The following is a 6,294-nucleotide window of genomic DNA, read 5'->3' on the forward strand; positions in this document are numbered from 1 at the left end:
TGTCCCCAGACAAACTATTTTACCCCACCCCCAGGTCAAGTGATAGCAGTGACCAATGACTGACTGAAATCTTAGTGAAACAAATAGTGTTCAGATGCGTTAGCATTTTGAACTCACTTTGAAATCATTAACACTGAATTAATCTTATTTTCATACTTATGAAAGTTATTTTCCTTTTCATAACAGCTTAGCAAACGAGCGTTTCTGCACACAGTGACCATTTGGATTAATTACTGCACTGTAGGCTTACAGGACTCTGTAACAGAGGAGTATTCTGCCTGCTTTAACCAAAGTGTTGCAGACATAACCTGCTGCGTCACTGGACCTTGTGCACACATTTTTAAAATGCTTTGTTTCTAAGTCAAGTAATGTGTCACGTGTAGCTTGTCCTGGGTGATGTACTTCATATTTCATGCTTTCTGTACTGGTCTTTTATTGAAGTAAACTTTATTTTAGTTAAACAAACTACATTTTTTTGTGGGTAATTTCCTTTTGCAGTTTATTACTTTTTAAAAAAGTGTATGCACAAGCAATATGTTTAATGCTGTCTACATTCTTAGGAAGAGTACATTAATTTTGCTTGCTTCAGGAAATCTGTTTGTTTGGCTGAAAATGCTTAAGTGGTTAAGTTTTTGAGGTAGAATAAGTGGCAGTGTTACTTTTATTTTTGGTTAGCTGGTGAACTATATTTCTTAACTTTCCTTTAATTTGAGTTTCACTTCCTTACATGCCTTTGTGTTATGTGTCTCAGTATCTTTTACCCGCCTTGTGTCTCAGACTAGTTGTTCTGGATTTAGTTTTCAGTCTAAAAGTAACAACACTATTTTTGGTATTCCTGGGTCAAGAAGGGGGCAAATCAACCACTGTTCACATTCCCGTTTCTTGCTCAGTTGATTTGGAATGGCCTGAGGAGTGAAGCGGGCTCAGACATTAAATACCTAAGCTGTTATAGGAGGGATAGCAACATGGTCAAAACCTCTGGAAGTTTGTTGATATTTTTGAGTGGGAGTTGGTGTCCTTTGGAGGGCACCAGCAAAAAGCAACTTACCCTGTAGTGTATGGGTTGAAGAGTTTTTGCTTTTGATTACTGAGATTATTTTATAAAAATTTGAGTTGTAATTTATTTTTTGTTTCAGTAGTTTGACAATTGCATCTAAAATTGCACGATTCATGACTTTCTGCTGTTTCAAAAGTTTTGTGACTATAATATGTTTAGTGGACAAGTAGCTGCTCCATTTAACTAGATAAGTTTATTTGCATACATTTTAATGGTAACTTTATTCCTTCGGCATTACATGTCGAATTTTGTCCCATTTTACTGTGTAAATATCTGTCATTTCAATCCATGTAAACTATATTGTGCCAAAAGTGATTTTTTTCTTTGTATTAAATATGTATTTTGTTATGAGTGACCATTTCTTTTAAGCTGATGCTTAACTTCAAATGTATTTTGTTGTATTCCACTTCACTGGAATTTTGCACATTAAGTTATTTTCCCAATATATCATGTTAGTGGATGTTTTGTGAAAAGCACATGGATGCCGGTCAAATTATGCAGCATTATACAAAATAAAGACTTGTTTCTTCTCTGACATGAGTAGCATTTTTTTTTAAATGTAGACTTAAATTATAAAAATGACATTCAACTGACTGCACTGTTGCGTTACTGTTGTTAGAATTCAGTTATGAAGATAATCTTTGATATTCTAAAATGCAAATAAACAATAAAAGTAAACCTGCCCTTTTTCGGTTACATTGGACTGTAGTTTTGTGTATATGTCACACAAGGTCAAATGCTTATGGAGGTGCTTGTTGGACTGGCGTGGACAAAGTTTAAAAAACACACAACACCACGTCATAATCCAACAGGTTTATTTGGAAAAACTAGCTTTTGAGATCTGCCTAAGTGGTTGACAACCACCTGATAAGCACGTAGCACCTCAAAAGCTAGTGCTTCCAAATAAACCTGTTGGGCTATAATCTGGTGTTGTGATTTTTAACAAGGTCAAATGCAAATAATTTGAAGCACCTGAGTTTTTCCACAATGTGTTTGAAAAATTAGAATTTTTTTTATTTGAAATGAATTTGGAAATCTATTTGCATGGATAGGCAAATATGTTTAAAGAAATTAACTATAAATTTTCAAAATCTTTTAATTTTAGAACTGTACTTTATATTTATTCCTCCAATCAACATCTCAAATCAGTTGGTTATTATCATACTGCTGTTTGCAGGAGCTTGCTATGTGTAAATCACCTGCCATGCTTTCTGCATTGTAACAATGACTATTCCCCTCAGGTCCATTACCTCAGCAGTTTCTCAACCTCAACCCAGTCCCCTTGCCTTAGGCATGAAGAGTCTCTGGTTAAACTGTCATGAGCCATCTCTTTGTAACTTGACAGCAGCCGTATAGTTTGGTAAAGAGTATGGCAACTTTACCTCTTTTTTTCTTTGAAAAGTGATATTATCACTCAACTATTAACTGGGGCAGAGTTAGCTTTCGATGGACAGCTGTTTTGTAATGCAAACTGATTGCGATAGCGCAGGCTGTCAGTTCAACATGAAGGGCACACTTTCTTAACCTTGACCCTCACCTGAGACACAGTGACCTTCAGTGCCTTTCTAAGGAGAGAGCAGCCCCATGATCCTCCAGGACAGCGGTTACTTTACCTGGGTCTCTGAGGTAATAAGCAGGTAATGTTCTGGGACAGTACCACATGGTGAAATTTGAATTTGATAAAAATCAGGAATTAAAAGTCTAATGGTGACCATGAATTAGTTTTGATTGTCAGGAAAAACCTATGGGGGAAGGAAGCTACCATGCTAGCCTGGCCTACATATAACTCCAGTTTCACAGGCAGCTTGTTGATTGCCAACTGCCCTATGTGTGATGTATGATGGCCTTGATGCCAACATTTCATATCACTCATTTTTAAGAAACTTTATTATTTGTAAAGTGCATCAAGATGTTTGATCGTGCAAAGTATTACATGAATGCAATTCCTTCCTCCTTCATAGATCAGGACTTCCCAATCCCTAATTTAGAACCCCATAGTGTCCAGGTATGTGGAGGCTATGTGAATTAGCGTTGGGGAATGCAAGGTTACAGGATAGGAAGAGGGGTAGGTCTGGGTGGAATGGTCTTTGCAGGGTCAGTGTGGACTCAATGGGGCAAATGGCCTGTTTCAACACGAGAGATTCTTTTTTTTTCTTACCTCAATATAGTTTCTGGCCATTACTAAAATTTGCCCAGTCTACAGGTTTATCATTCTTGGAAACAATTCTCTTTTCATCCAATATCTTCTGTATCAGGCAGGAGTTTCTCCTCATCAGTCGTGTACTCTTGTTGAGGATAACAAATTATTTTGATGTTCTGGACCCTCCTACTTGTGAAAACAGTTTTGCTGTCTACCCTGTCAATCATTATACACAACTCTTTTAAAACACCCCTTCATCTGCATCTAGAGTGGGGATACAAGCCTGGTCTATTCAACTTTCCCTCAAATTAAAACCCACTTAGTTCAAAAAATAGCTGGATTTTCAACTCTCAAGTCTGATATATCCCTCCTGATGATGTAGTGTTCAGAACTAAATACACTGTATCAAATGGAATCTGGCCAAAGCTTTCATAATAATTTGCTCCCCTGTGTATTCCGGATCCCTCAAGTTAGAACGTCAGCTAACAGAGAAAGAGTGGGATCAATATAATGTATCTTTTGAATAGGATGTCGTGTGGGTTCTGGAGGTCCTGAAATGTCTGTAGGAAGATTGTATGTGGGATTGTGACGGCTGGTAAAACTTAGAGGCAAATGAGATGTTTTCTCTGAAATAAGTTGACATTTTTATAAATGCTTAATTAACCAAGTGCATAACTTTTAATGTAAAACCACATCTTCCAGGAGTGCCTGTCCTGGACTATTCTTTCTCACTCCACCCCACCTCCATATACACTGCCCATTTCATCCTTTCAACTTTTAGTGTTGCTTCAACTTTCAGATTCTCACAAGTTTCAAGAAAGGAATCTTCAAAAATAGAATGTTGCTCTGACTCAATCCAACATGGTAGGGTGCCAGTTGTGAGTTGCAATGTTGTATGTCGTCTTAAACTCTTATTAGTACAAAGAGATGCCTCCCCATACAAGAGGGAGTCCCTATAGTTTCTCATTTTGCAACACATTGATGTACAAGGGCTGATGAGTGGCTCTCAGCGAAATAGAAATTGAACAATAAATAATGATTTTATAACTATGAAAAATAAGACTCGTAGAAAACATCCAGGGGTAAGTTTCTTGCTTTTGACTCTTTCAATTTAGTCCAATGTTTCATGTTAAATATTCCATGGTTCTGTGTTCCATGTTTTTTATCCAAAGGTGAATGATGTTTCTAGAAGAGAACAAGTGTGGTTATTGTTAATGGAGAAAGTGAGGACTGCAGATGCTGGAGATCAGAGCTGAAAATGTGAAATGAGGTCAGGCAGCATCCAAGGAGCAGGAGAATCGACGTTTCGGGCATGAGCCCTTCTTCAGGAATGTGGAGAGTGTGGCAAGCAGGCTAAGATATAAGGTAGGGAGGAGGGATTTGGGGGAGGGGTGTTGGAAATGCGATAGGTGGAAGGAGGTTAAGGTGAGGGTGATAGGCCGGAGTGGGGGCAGAGAGGTCAGGAAGAAGATTGCAGGTTAGGAAGGTGGTGCTGAGTTTGAGGGTTGGGACTGAGACAAGGTGGGGGGAGGGGAAATGAGGAAACTAGAGAAATCTGAGCTCATCCCTTGTGGTTGGAGGGTTCCTAGACGGAAGATGAGGCGCTCTTCCTCCAGCCGTCGTGTTGCTATGGTCCAAGGAGGAGGAGTCCAAGGACCTGCATGTCCTTGGTGGAGTGGGAGGGGGAGTTGAAGTGTTGAGTCACGGGATGGTTGGGTTGGTTGGTCCGGGTGTCCCAGAGGTGTTCTCTGAAACGCTCCGCAAGTAGGCGGCCTGTCTCCCCAATATAGAGGAGGCCACATCGGGTGCAGCGGATGCAGTAAATGATGTGTGTGGACGTGCAGGTGAATTTTTGGTGGATATGGAAGGATCCCTTGGGGCCTTGGAGGGAAGTAAGGGGGGAGGTGTGGGTGCAAGTTTTGCATTTCTTGCAATTGCAAGGGGAAGGTGCCGGGAGTGGAAGTTGGGTTGGTGTGGGGTGTGGACCTGACAAGGGAGTCACGGAGGGAGTGGTCTTTTCGGAAGGTGGTTGGGGAGGGGAGGGAAATATATCCCTGGTGGTGGGGTCTGTTTGGAGGTGGCGGAAATGACGATGGATGTATAGAACATAGAACATTACAGCGCAGTGCAGGCCCTTCAACCCTCGATGTTGCACCGATCTGTCATACCAATCTGAAGCCCGTCCAACCTATGCTATTCCATGTACGTCCATATGCTTGTCCAATGATGACTTAAATGTGCTTAAAGTTGGTGAATCTACTACTGTTGCAGGCAAAGCATTCCGTACCCTTACTACTCTGAGGAAGGATGTTCTTGCTAGAGAGGGAATGCAGTGGTTGGTTCCTGGAATAACAGGACAGATATGAGAAGAAGTTGAATGAGTTAGGATATGATGTATATGGAGGTTGGTGGGGTGGTAGGTGAGGACCAGTGGGTTCTGTCCTGGTGGCGATTGGTAGGGCGGGTTTCAAGGGCGGAGGAGGTGCGGTGGAGAGCATCGTCGATCACGTCTGGAGGGAAATTGCAGTCTTTGAAGGAGGCCATCTGGGTTGTTCGGTATTGGAACTGGTCCTCCTGGGAGCAGATGCGGCGGAGACAAAGGAATTGGGAATTATGGGATGGCTTTTGTACAGGGGGCAGGGTGGGAGGAGATGTAGTCTAGGTAGCTGTGTGAGTCTGTCGGTTTATAGTAAATGTTCATGTTGATTCTGTCGTCCGAGATAGAAATGGAGGTCTAGGAAGGGGAGGGAGGAGTCTGAGACGGTCCAGGTAAATTTGAGGTCAGGGTAGAAGATGTTGATAAAGTGGATGAACTGTTCAACCTCCGCGTGGGAGCACGAGGCAGTGCTGATTTAGTCATTGATGTAGCGGAGGAAAAGGTGGGGGGTGGTGCCAGTGTAGCTGCGAAGATGGACTGTTCCACATATCCTACGAAGAGGCAGGCATAGCTAGGGCCCATACGGGTGCCCCTGGCTACTCCTTTGGTTTGGAGGAAGTGGGAAGATTGGAAAGAGAAGTTGTTCACAGTCGAAGGAGGGTGTCAGTGAAAGGGTACTGGTTGGTATGGCAGGAAAGGAAGAAGCAGAGGGTTTCCCAG

The sequence above is a fragment of the Hemiscyllium ocellatum genome, chromosome 17 (genome assembly GCF_020745735.1).
Source record: "Hemiscyllium ocellatum isolate sHemOce1 chromosome 17, sHemOce1.pat.X.cur, whole genome shotgun sequence".
NCBI lineage: Eukaryota > Metazoa > Chordata > Chondrichthyes > Orectolobiformes > Hemiscylliidae > Hemiscyllium > Hemiscyllium ocellatum.